This window comes from Meriones unguiculatus, chromosome X (genome assembly GCF_030254825.1).
Source record: "Meriones unguiculatus strain TT.TT164.6M chromosome X, Bangor_MerUng_6.1, whole genome shotgun sequence".
Classification (NCBI taxonomy): Eukaryota; Metazoa; Chordata; class Mammalia; order Rodentia; family Muridae; genus Meriones; species Meriones unguiculatus.
The window spans coordinates 94365428-94378143 of record NC_083369.1 but is presented as its reverse complement, the minus strand read 5'-3'; positions in this window follow the sequence as shown (position 1 = coordinate 94378143).

Genomic DNA, 12716 nt, shown 5'->3' with positions numbered 1-12716 from the left:
TCTTCCATCCACAGAATCATAAATAAATTAGGTAGGCATGGCTGCTCACACCTGTAATCCCAAGTGCTGGGGGAGGAAGATTGTCTCCAGTTTTGAGGCCAGCTTGGGTTACAGCTCCTGTTTTAAAAATATTTAAAAATGAGTGAATTTTTTTTTTCTAAAGCCTACCACTACTGCAGCCGCCACCAGAGTCAGAGGTTTGCCACAAGTTTAAATGAAAAGTGGGGAGAAATTGGGGCCTGCATCCTGGCCTACCATCTAAATCTTTTCAATTTCGGAATCGTTTCATCATCACACAATTTGGCCGAATGGGGGAGGGGGGAAATCTCTGATCCGTTATTGCTAACTTGTGGCCTAGGTGTCAGCTTCATTCCTGCGGCTTCGGGAGAGGCCACCACGGTGAGGGAGAGCCGATTTAGCACTGGTCTTGACGGCCTCGTTACTCGTTACGTTCTGTTCCGTTTTAATGACTCCGGGTTTGCTAGGTGGTGAGCATGCGTAGAACGTACCGGTCCTGGCTCTGGAGACTCAGCCCTCTGTGGGCAGGAGAGAAGGCTTTAGAACATTCAGAAAGGAAACAGTCAAGTCCTTCTTGCACCCATTTGTCTCAGAAAACAAAACAAAACAAAACAAAACAAAAAAAAAAACCCCTGCAGATCTCAGACTAGAGTAGATAGGAGCCAGTGGACTGAGACCCCAGATCAAAAGCTTCTTTCCCCCTGCTTGCTGAGATGCTTATTTGCTTATTATCTCGTGCCTTCATGTTCTGTTTTCATATGCAGATGCCTGGGGAAAAGGTGGCACATTTGCCTCTCACACCTCCAGAGGGAGCGCATTCTTGGCAAATGCTTGCCAGGGCAGAGGCAGCTTGGGAGAGACTTCCTGTGAGCTGGGAAGAAAAACTGCAAATGCTGGACCCTCCTCCTCCCCACCGCCCCCAAATTCTGGAGTTCTAGGGTGGAGTTCTACCAACAATATAGTTTTCAAAGCTCCCCGGGTGATGTCAATATGAATCCAAGCTGCCGCCAGGCTTGGTGGCTCACACTTATAATCCTGGCACGGGGGTGGGGGGGGGAGGAGCTCAGATAAAAGGAGTGTGACAGTTTTGAGGCTAACCTTTGATATAGAGACTGGCAGTCTCTCTTTATCTCTCTGTCTGTCTGCCTGTCCCTGTCTCCCTCTCTCTAACACACATACACGAATAAAAACAAATAAAAAGTGCAAACAGCCAAGGAGTGAACCCCTTTGAACTGAGAGAAAATGGATGGATGGGAACAGTTCTGGTCCTGCTCAGCACCCCACTTGCTGGCCTCACGGCCCTCCAGGGCTGCTTATCCCATCAGAACTGTGTTTGTTTGTTTGTTTGTTTGTTTGTTTTAAACGGAGATGCTAAACAGGGGCCTTCAGGAGGCTTGTTTTAAAATTGATTCCCCAGGAGGTGTCTGAGGGAAGGAGCACTGTGTGTTGGAGGCCAGCCTAGTCTGTGGAAAGAGTTCCAGGCCAGCCAAGGCTAGTAGAAGACCCTATCTCAACAACAGCAAGGCACCCTAATAAATAAAGAAAATAGATCACCGGATACAATACTGATACAGTACTTTTTGGTGGCTCCTGAATAGGCTGACAACAGAACCCCTGGGGCTTGGAACACCAAGGTTTTTGTACTGAATTATACCTCTGCTCTTTAAAAACTTAAATGGGCCACTGAAATGACTCTGTGGGTAAAGAAGCCTGTCACCAAGCCTAATTAAGTAAGTTCAATCTCTAGGACCCACATGGTGGAAGGAGACACTTGATTCCTGAAAGTTGTCTTTGATTTCCAAATGTGTGTGTATGATACACTCAATAAATACATATATTTTTGGTTTTTTGAAACAGGGTTTCTCTGTGTAGCCTCGTTTGTCCTGGACTCACTTTGTGGACCAGGCTGGCCTTGAACTTAGAGATCTGAGTGCCTCTGTCTCCCTGAGTGCTAGGATTAAAGGCGTGAGCCACCATGCCCTGCTAATAAATGTTTTAAAAAGAAAAGGAAAAGAGCAGCTGAAAAAAAAAATGGTTCAGTGATTAAAGTGCCAGCCACAAAGAAATGACTTGAGTTCTTATACCCAAAACCTACATAAAAAACAGGTGTGTTCATGTATTGTAATGCCAGCATTGGAGGGGAGGGAGGTCAGGCAGAGACAGGCTAAGTATTGGACCTCATTGGCAAGCTGGCTTAGAGAGACTAATGGGTTTAGTTAGAGGCCATGTCTCAAAGAATAAGGTGAAGAATGAAGAAGGAAGACACCCAAAGTCAACCTCTCACTCTCACCAGAAAGTGCGACACACCCATATCAACAGACACGCACGCACGCACGCATGCACGCACGCACACACACACACACACACACACACACGCCTGTCCTGTTATGGCCTGGTCTTTGTGCAGCACCATCTGGGGTTGACTGTTTTAGCAAGAGTAAATGTGATACAGTATAGAATCGAAAGCGGGTTTGTTTTCTCTGTCAGTCCAAGAATTAAAAGGCAAAGCAGACAGCAGCAGTGACAAGCGCCCCTGACAGAATCAGGCAGTTGAGGGAAGGCATTTACCGAGGATGAGAAAACACATGCATGCAATGGACATGTGGGGCGGGGGGTGGGGGTGGGGGTGGGGGGAGACCCTCTGCAAAACAATTTCAAGGGCTGGAATTTTCAAAGTTTTTGAAGAGTCTTCCTCTCCTAGTTTATGTTTGGTCAGTTTGAAGACAGACAGAATAGTTGATTGGCCCGGGGCCTGTTCGTGACATATCCTGAGCAGGCCTTGAACTTGTTAAGCCATCCCATCAGCAGGGAGCCTGTTGGTGGGAGACGGAAAAACTCAACAAAGACTTTGTTTTAAGCTGCCAGGCTTTTGTCTCAAGTCAGGAGGGTGAGGAAGAAGGTGGCCAGCTTGGAAATTCACTAGTTTTTATTACCTAGCCCCATGGTCCTCTCCCAATCTGTTTTCTTACTGGGGGGGGAGGCTTGTCTAACTCCTGGTCTCTCAAGTGTGACCAACTAAAGCTGTTTGAAGCAGAAAGGACCACCCCCCGGAAGTGTATGTTTTCCTTCCCCTGTTCCTGTCACCCCCTCAAGCCTGGCATCTCCCCCACCGCCACACACACACACACACACACACACACACACACACACACACACACAGAGACACGGGGCCCTGTCTCTTCACATCTCCTGCAAAAGTCTGCCTTCTCTCCACCCCAAATTTCCACCTCCTCCTAGCAGGATGGCCAAGCCAAAACCTTCAAAGAAGCAGTAAAAAGATGCTAAAGAGAGTCCAGTCATCTTGTATTTGGAGGTAGGAGGTTGAGTACTTTTATGAATCCTAGCATTTTTTTCCCTGGGGTCTTTCCAGTGGTGTGATCTGTGTGGAAGGGTCTCTAGGACAAAGCGAGGGCCAGCGTACATGGGCTTGGATCTGTAGACTGTGTTGGGATCCATAAGCAGGCAGCCCCGAGGGACCTGACAAACTGGATATGGAGCATCTGAAACCACCTGCACATGCTCTGGGTCACCTTATAAGCGAACTCGAAGCCCCTCCTCTCTCTTTACTGCCCTGCCCAGAGATGGTCTCTGTGACCCCTTCCCCTTCCCTTAATAAACTTGCCACGTGGAGCCAGTCGCACGGCATGATTTGTGAACCTGCCGTGTAACTTTGCTGCACAGTCTTAACAGACTGTTGAGAAAAGGGACACTGAACAAAGACATAAGAACACTGCCAATACGGGTTTTCTCTGCTACCCGAGCAGGTCTCTCACCCTGAGCCCTACAGCCACCCAGAGGCTTAGCTGCCCAAGGCAAGCCTAGGCGAGAAGCTGCTTCAGACGGTTCAAGGTTGTCTCCTGTGGAAAAACCTGAGGAATATTTGTTGACACTGGAACGTATCAGGTCATTCTGCTTTGACAGGACATCGCTCCAATTTCACCACAAGTGGGATACCTTTCCTTTTTACCGCAGCTGGTAGGCTAGGGCACTGCCTCCGTATAGTGCCAGATTAAGATTACCTGCATTTCACAGCCAGGGGTGGTGGTGGTGCAAGCCTGAAATCCCAAGCCTCAGGAGGTAGAGGCAGGTGGATCTCTGAGTTCGAGGCCAGCCTGGTCTACACAGCAAGTTCTGGGACAGCCAGGGCTGGTACACAGAGAAATTCTGTCTTAGAAAACAAGACAAGACAAAATAAACAAAAATTACCTGCTTTTCTAGGCTTTGGAACCGTAGATGATCATAACCTAGTTATTGGCTTGGGAGATTTTATTTGTTTGTTTCCTTGAAGTCATTTTAAAAATTTTCATCTTATATACTTGTGTATTTATGTCATTTGTTAAAATGTTGTAAATGGCCAGGCATAGCGGCACACATCTTTTACACTAGGCAGCACCTAGGCCTAGGTGGGTGGATCTCTGTGAGTTCAAGCCACCCTGGTCTATCCTGGTCTATATAGTAAGTTTTAAGCCAGCCACGGTGTGCAGGTAGATAGGGTGGGTGGGTGGGTGGAGAGCTACGAGTAGATAAATGGAAGATAGCTGGATAGATAGATGAAGAGACAAATGGACTTACACATAGGTGGGTGGAGGATCAATGGACATAATGGATGGATGGATGGATGGATAGATGGATGAGTGGATGGATGGACTTTTTCTCTCCTGTGCTAAGATACTTCTGTGAATACCCTGATACCAAGACCAACAGGTCTCAAATTTTCAGGCCTTAAGTCCTTTTTATTTCTTCCTTTATTATTAAGGATGCCAACAGCTTTTGTTAACATTGGTTATACCTCTCAGTATTTTCTTCCTTAAATGTGAAAAAGAAGGTGCTGGAGAGATGGCTCAGTTGCTGCTCTTACAGAAGACCCGGTTTCAATTTGATTCCCAGAATGAATACAAGGGCTCGCAACCACCCATCTGTAACTTCAATTCCAGGGGATCCTCTACCCTTTCTTGACCTCCACAGACAACAGGCACCCAGGTAGTACAAAGACATGCATGTAGGTGAAAAACTCCCACACATAAAACAATCTAGCAAAAATATTTAAAGAAAATGGAAACAGTTCTAATGTTTGACCTAATATATGACCCTCTCTTCTGTATTTTGCAGGCACCTGTCCTCACATGTACACATACCCACACAAAAACACATGCATATAGTTAAAAGTTAAAAAAAAATCTTTAGGACCACTGAGATGGCTCAGTGGGTAAGGGGCTAAAGAAACAACAGTATTAAGTTAAGTACTTTTAAGACTGACAGCCTCTAAGATTGCCCACGATTCCCACCTTCCACGGTACACTAGTGACTAAAAGCAGCAGCCACCTCTCCTCTCTCTGAGGTGCTCTAAGGTAGATGAGTGTAGCCCTGGACCACAACTTCATTACACTCTCCTGAGAGACATCAGGAGCTACACCCACTCCGTTCGGGACCATTACTTTCAGCCACTAAACGTTGGTATAATTTGTAGCACAACAATAGGTCTTTAAGGTACATAGTAACATCAACAGTACACTTTGATTTAAAAAAAAAAGGGGTAACTAGGGGTTGGAGAGATGGCACAGCCGTTAAGGTTAGGTTAGCCTGTCACTCTTCTAGAGGACACCAGTTGTTTCCCAGCACCCAGGTCAGGGCACTCACAGTCACCTGGCACTCCTGCTCCGAGGAGTCTCTTCTGGGCTCTTCAGGCAGCTGTACCCACACGAAAGCCCATGCATACAACAATCTGAATTCCATCCCTGGGTCCCAAATGGCAGAACGAGAAACCCCTCTTGCAAGTTTGTCCTCTGACCTCCCCATTTCCACACGACAGTGCGCATGTGTGTGCACATGAGCACATAAATAAATGTAATTTTAAAAGTTTCCAAGAAAAATTTCAGTGTGTGTGTTTGTGTGTGTGTGTGTATATATATATATATATAAACAACTACAGTGGTTGGTCCCGCCGATAATCTCAGCCAGCACTTGGGAGGTGGTGACTGCTGTGAGTTCAAGACTAGACTGAATTGCATAATGGGTTGCAGGAGAGCTTAGGCTACATTTGGAATGTGACCCTGTCTTAGAGACTCAAACAAACAAAGCAAAAACTCAACAACAACAAAAAGGAAGAGACAAAAATCAAAACTACTTAATTTTTCCAAACCAAAAAGTTCAGAAAGGAAAGTGGCCTAGTTTTACATTTCATAAACCTCTTTGGTATCTGGCTTCTTTGTTGTTGTTGTTGTTTTCTCTTTTGCTGTACTGAAGATGAACCCAGGCATTGCTTTTGTTGCTTTCAGCCACTAAATGCTGGTATAATTTGTAGCATAACAATAGATAATTAAGGTACATAGTAACCTTCTGGCACCAATCTAGATTCCAGCTCCAGAATGTTTTCTTTCTCAGTTTTAAAAAGTACATTTCTGGGAGCTGGAAAGATGCCTCTGCGATTAAGAGCACTGACTGCTCTTCCAGGAGACCCAGGGTTTGATTCCCAACATCCACATGGCAGCTCACAACTATCTGTCAGTCCATTTCCCAGGGGATGGGATATCTTCTTTTGGTGGCACACAGTCATACATGCTGACAAACCCCCTTCCACATAATATACATATTATTATATCATGTATGTATCTATTTGTGTATTTGTATATGTTTGTGCTTACGACTTGTGGAAGACAGAAGACCTTTTCTCCTCCCACCATGTGAGTCCCGTGGAGGGAATGAACTCAGGTCCTCATGCTTGGTAGCAGCCTTTCTTTTTTTTCTCTCCTTTTTTAGAGACAGCTGCTTTGGGGCATGCGCTAAATTGGGATACTGTAATGCGGCCTTGGTTGATGCAAACCCAGCATCCCATAGGTTTGCAATCACAAAACCCTTTTCAGAGGTCCTGGATCTCAGGGCCTTCTCTGGCTATGGATCCTGTAACCACACTATGGGAACTGCTGACCTAGATAATCAGGATCCCTGAAGGACTCTAGCTCTTATAACTCCCCCCCCCCCTCCAATTCTATTTTCCTGTCTGAGGTGGTATTTGTTCAATGACTGGATTGTGACTAGTGTCACCCAGGAGGCATTGTCCCCAGCCAGAAGGCACTTATGACCAAGTCCCCCATCTCTCCTCTGTGGTCTTTAAGATAGAACCCAAAAGGGAGAGGGTGCCCACCTTGAAGAGCTATGGTGAAGGCTGAGCTATATTTAGGGTGGGAAGGCCGGGAGACGTTGTTCTGCCAAGGAAAGATTCTGGTGTTCCTGTAAGGCCTTTGAGGAATCTTCAGGGATTTCTCCCTCTTTGTCCCTTTCCTGCACTACCAACCACCCCCACCCCCTCATCCCGCCACCACCCCCTCCCAGTCACCCCCACAACCCCATCCACCACCACCCGCGGAAAGTTTACACTGTTCTCAGCCAGTCCAATTGTCCCTGGCTAGTCCGTCAGAGAAACACTTGCAGCTGTAGCAAAGACTAAAAATAGCCTCCTCCGTGACCAGGTCTTCCCACTTCCTCTTCTCGACGCTTGCCTGCCTCTCTGTCCCCACCTTCTGCGGAGGCAGGAAGGCCCCTGATGGGAGTGAGCACCCTGGGAACCGCCAGACTCCCAGGCCTCCCCCTTCTGTTTTGCTGCGCCTTCATCTCGCCCCGCCCAAATCCCCCGAGAGCCTGCCTCTTCCAGCAGCGGGTGGAAGGCTAGCCCGCTAGGGCTGTAGATTTTCTGGCGTTTGAGGGGTTAAACGGGAAGCCTGGTGCGGGTGGGAGAACCGCCCGGTGTTATTCGCGCAGGCTCCAGGCGGTGTCCCTAGCGTCGCTCTTTCTCCGTGCGGCGGAAGAAGGAATCCGAACGCGACGGTTTCGTCTTTCCAGTTAGGTAGCCGGCTTCAGCCATCTATCCTGTGGTGGCGGCCGCCCGCCGGAGCCTTAGCGTTGTCGCCCGCCTTCTGGGAGGTTGCTGCGGGCGCGACCCGGGAGCTGGATGTGTGGCTGGGACCTGCCTGGCCTCTCTTTGCCCTGATAGCATGGGACTTGCGCCTGACAAGATCCGCCACCTCCTGCATATCAGGGGTAGCTTGTGGTGTCCGGTGACCTTTGCCACTGTGTTTCGCTACAGTTTCGAAACAGCCAAGAATGGGGAACTTTGCCAAACCACACAAAACTTCAAACCGCACCAGTTCCAACTGGGCACTCCCGGGGAAAACTGCCTTTATTTGTCGGCTCTGTCCTCCCCTGCCTCGCACTTGACTGGGGTTGATGAAAACCACTGGAACACCGGATTCCTCCCATTCATCCTGGACTGTTCTGGAGGCCAACCCAATCGGGCTTCCACCCAGCTGGGGGGGATCTGAGAGCAGGCCACCTGCCAGGCCCTTTACTTCACAATGAGGCCCCTTTGTGTGGCAGAAAGCTGGATGGAGAGGAGCCAGCCTTGAGGGAAAGAGTTGAAAGGTTTGGGTCCTTGAGAGGAGTGGGGAGTTGAAAGGTTTGAGTCTTGAGTGGCAAGGAGCAATCTGCCCAGAGCCGAGTCGGGCTCCAAGATCCTATAGAACTCAGTACTTTCGCACCCTGAGGACTTTCCACACCTCCCTCACTGGCATGCAGTGTCATGTGCTGTAACTCTGGGTCTCACAGGCCCAGCATTGGGTTTTGAAACTCCCAGGGAAGCTCGGGACAAAATTGCCTATCTCTTCAGGCTTTTCTCTGGAAACTTTTGGTTTAGTTCTCTTGCCTACGTTTGGCATCGTGCTAGCTAAAATGACCCGGAGTTTCTAATCCTAATCGGATTACTGGCGAATACCTCAGGCTAGCCTCGGTGGAAACTCAACTCACAGGGTCAATGCCACAGTCACGAACACGTTTGTTACTCCGCACAGAAAGAGGTCCTTCTGCTGGTCGGTCTTGAAATCTAGCGGCAGAGGGAAAGGCTTCACGAATACAAACGTTTGATGGGAAGCCCAGGCTTAGGTCAGCTGACTTTCTCACGGGGAAGCTTGTCACCTTTCCCAGGTGTCTGTGGCACCCCAGTGGTGGCAGTCACCACTCTGTCTGCAGAGAGGTGGGATCCTCACTCTGAAACAAGCCACCGCCAGTTCAGCCCAAGAAGGCAGGCAACCCACAGGGAGAATCTAAATTCTTTCAGGCTGCTTTCTGCCCCAGTGACTCCATGGAAAACAAGTGACTAGGAGCTCGTAAAGCGTGAAGTGGCTCCGCACAAGACTCCCTCTCATATCTAGCCCTGGGTGCAAAAAGACTTACCCTTCCTTGTAAAATGCCAACCGTCTGCAAGGGGCTTTATGTTTCTATGTACAAAGCTGGGTAACACCCGTCATCAAATGGCGTTCCATCAACACCCTGGCTGAGAGCACAGAGGTGTCACCACTCCGCCCGGAGTCCAATTGCAGGGAACAGAGACTTCCCAGCTCTTTTAAGCAAGAATAAGAAATTACTCCAGGAAATTAGGTGCTCACAAAATTCCTGGAAGGCCCGGGAGAAGAGGGGTGGGGGAGGGGGGAGAGAACAGTCTCTGAACTCACAAAACACTACTGAATTGGTCCCCAAGATTGTTGCCCTCTCTGCCACTAGCAGGAAGGTGAGAAGCGGGGGGGGGGGGGGGGAGAGCTGCCTCTGGGAGATGTCAGTTTACAGTCTGCAGCTGAGATCTGATGATCTGGATGCCACTGCCACGGCAACCTTCCTCTATACCCACAAGAGCCAGTGGCAGAGTAATAGCCAAAATATTGTCACACATACCTCCCCCCATGCACCACACATTGTGTCCAGCGACTACAGCCAGAGCAGAAGACAGTCAGCCTCAAGCCTCCCTTCCTCACCTCACACGAAAGTATCTAATGGTCAGAACTGAATTCTCATCCACAACCCCAGCTGCAAAGGCGTCTGGGAGATGTAGTTTTTAGCAGGTTCTACAGGACATGGAGGTGGAGTGCCTGGCACTGTACCTTGGTTTTCTGCAGATAAGGAAGCTGAGGTTCCAAGGAGTTAAGGAACGCACCAGGGTCACTCGGCTGGTGAACACGGTCTTTATGACTACAAAAACCCACACTCTTAGCCATTACACAAAACAAGCAGCTTCACTGCATTTGCAGCTTTGGCCATCTTGGGGCATCTTTTTGCCTAACAACCCAGAACACGCAGCACTTTCCACAAGCTCAAAGGCAGGATGGAAGACAATTGAAATACAACTGAGGCCCAAAGACCATAAGCAACTTATGTAAAGTTGTTAGGCAGAAGGTATTGAACAACCAAATCCAAGGTTTCTTCCTTCCTTCCTTCCTTCCTTCCTTCCTTCCTTCCTTCCTTCCTTCCTTCCTTCCTCTGTCTCTCTCTCTCTTTCCTGAGACAGAGTTTCTCTGTGTAACCTTGGCTTGTAGACCAGGTTGGCCTCAAACTGACAGAGATCTGCCTGCCTCTGCCTGGGATTACAGTTGTGCACCACTGCACCTGGCAAATCCAAGGTTTCTAACTGCACGTTGTATACTTCCTCTAAGTGTGTTCACACGTGCACACAGAGAGAAAGGTCACCATTAAGAGGAAGAGGACACTAGGTTCAGGCTGTTCCTGGAGACCTACAGGTCTCTGACACTCATAGGGGACAGCTATTCTCTAGCCATTGCTCCAGGAGCAGTTGGACAACCAACCACCATCCAGGCCCTGCTGCCACATTCACAGAGCCCTCCTCATTTGCCTCCCATCAGAGTTAAAACTTCCACCAGGCAGGTCCTCTCCCAGTTGTCTTGGGCTCTGTCTCGGGTTCAACCAATCAGATGCCCCCATCTGTGTCAGGGGCTGCTGACACAGAGGCACGAGGAACACAGAGATGCATACAGCAGGTGGTACTGAGGCAACAGGGACCATCTCAATGTCCACCCATGGCAATGTATGCCAGGGTTTTCTGGACTTTGCTGTGGACTTGCCACCTGATTGGCCAGACTTGGATGGTGATCCAGACTGCTGCGCAGCCGCCTTTAATCAGTGTGCTTTCCAAATCACTCTCAAGCCCTCCTGGTTATTATTATTATTATTTTTTGAGTTCTCCAAGATCATTTCGATAAAATCCTTTTCTGCTTAAATAAGCCAGAATTGCTTCCTGTTCCTTGGAGCCAAGAGCCCTGGCTGTTAGAGCTGAGTAGCCAGATTTCGCCTGGCTTCCCTCAATGAGACCACACAGAACACCACTAATTCTTAGATATCTCAGGCATCCCAGTCTACTTCCTGAAGGCTCCGTGTCCCAGGCCCTTTGCCTATTGATCTGACGTCAAGAGTGCAGGCAGGGCATGCCTCTAATCCTAGCACTCTGGAGGTGGTGAGGGAAGGTTCAGAAGTTTAAGGTCGGCCTCAGCTATATAGCAAATTCAAGGCCATCCGAAGTGAGGTACGTGAGAGCCCACCGCAAGAGAGTAACTAAGTATATGAACCACCGGAAAGAAAGTGAATATGTAACTCAGCAGACAGGGTGCTTGCTTGCCTAGCATACTCAAAGCTCTGGGCTCAATTCCCAGCACTGCATAAACTAAATAAACTGGAGATGGTGGTGTATGCCTGTCATCCCATCATTCAGGAAGGAGCTCAGGTTCGAGGCCCAGAACCCCGGTCTGTGTTTAGTGGGGTTTGGAATAAATGGCTGTCTTGAGGCCTTAAGAAAAGAGGAGGTGAGGGTCCTTTCCTTATCAACACCAGACAGGGAATGGACATGATTGGGGAGGAGCTGGGAAGGTCAGAGAAGGCTAGCAAGGGCCTGGAGAAGGGCTGTAAAGGTCAGGGAAGGCTTGGGGAGGGTCTGGGAAGGTCTGGGAGGCTGAGGAGGGCCTGGGAAAGTCTTGGTGAGGCTGGGGAGTGTCTAGGAAAGTGAAGGAAGGCTGAAGAGGGCCTGGGAAGATCAGGAGAGGCTGGGGAGGGCCAGGGAAGGTCAGGGAGGGTCTGGACACTTCTTGCTCTTGCAGAAGCCCCAGATTTGTTTCTCAGCACCCACACAGTATCTCACAACCATCTGTAACTTCAGCTCCAGGAGATCCAATGCCCTTTATGACCTTCATGGGTAATACACATTCGGGCAAAACATACACATAAAACAAAAAAAAAAATATTAGTAATTTTTGAAAGTGATGTGACGAAAGCCAACCAGGGAACAAGCTAGAGGTTTACCAATATGACAGTGTGGTGCAAACTTGGGCTCACTTCTGTGACAATTCCCACAATCCTTACTTTCCTGTTCAAATTCCCCTCAATGAGGTTGGCTAGAGGCTCAGCAGCTAAGAGTGCCATTGCTCTTCCAGAGGACCAGAGCCCCACAGAGGCAGGAAAATCAGCCCTAGGGGGATGCAGGGGGATCAGGAGCTCGAGACCATGGTCAACAACATACTGAAATAAAGGCCAATCTGAATTGCATGAAACCTTGTCCTGAAAACCAAAACCAAAACCACAGAGATGAAGAGAGAGCTATGAAGTATGAAGACTCCTGAGTTTGATTTCCTAGAACTCCCAGTTTTTGTTTGTTTGTTTTCATTTAAATCTTGTAATTGGGCTGAGGAAGAGCACTGCTGACTGTTCTTCCAGAGGACCGGGGTTTAATTCCCAGCACCCACATGGCAGCTCAACTGTCTGTAATCTCAGTTCCAGGGGATCTGACACCCTCACACAGACTTACACACAGGCAAACCACCAGTGCATGTAAAAATAAATATTTTTTAAAAACTTATAATCAAAGACATCAGAAA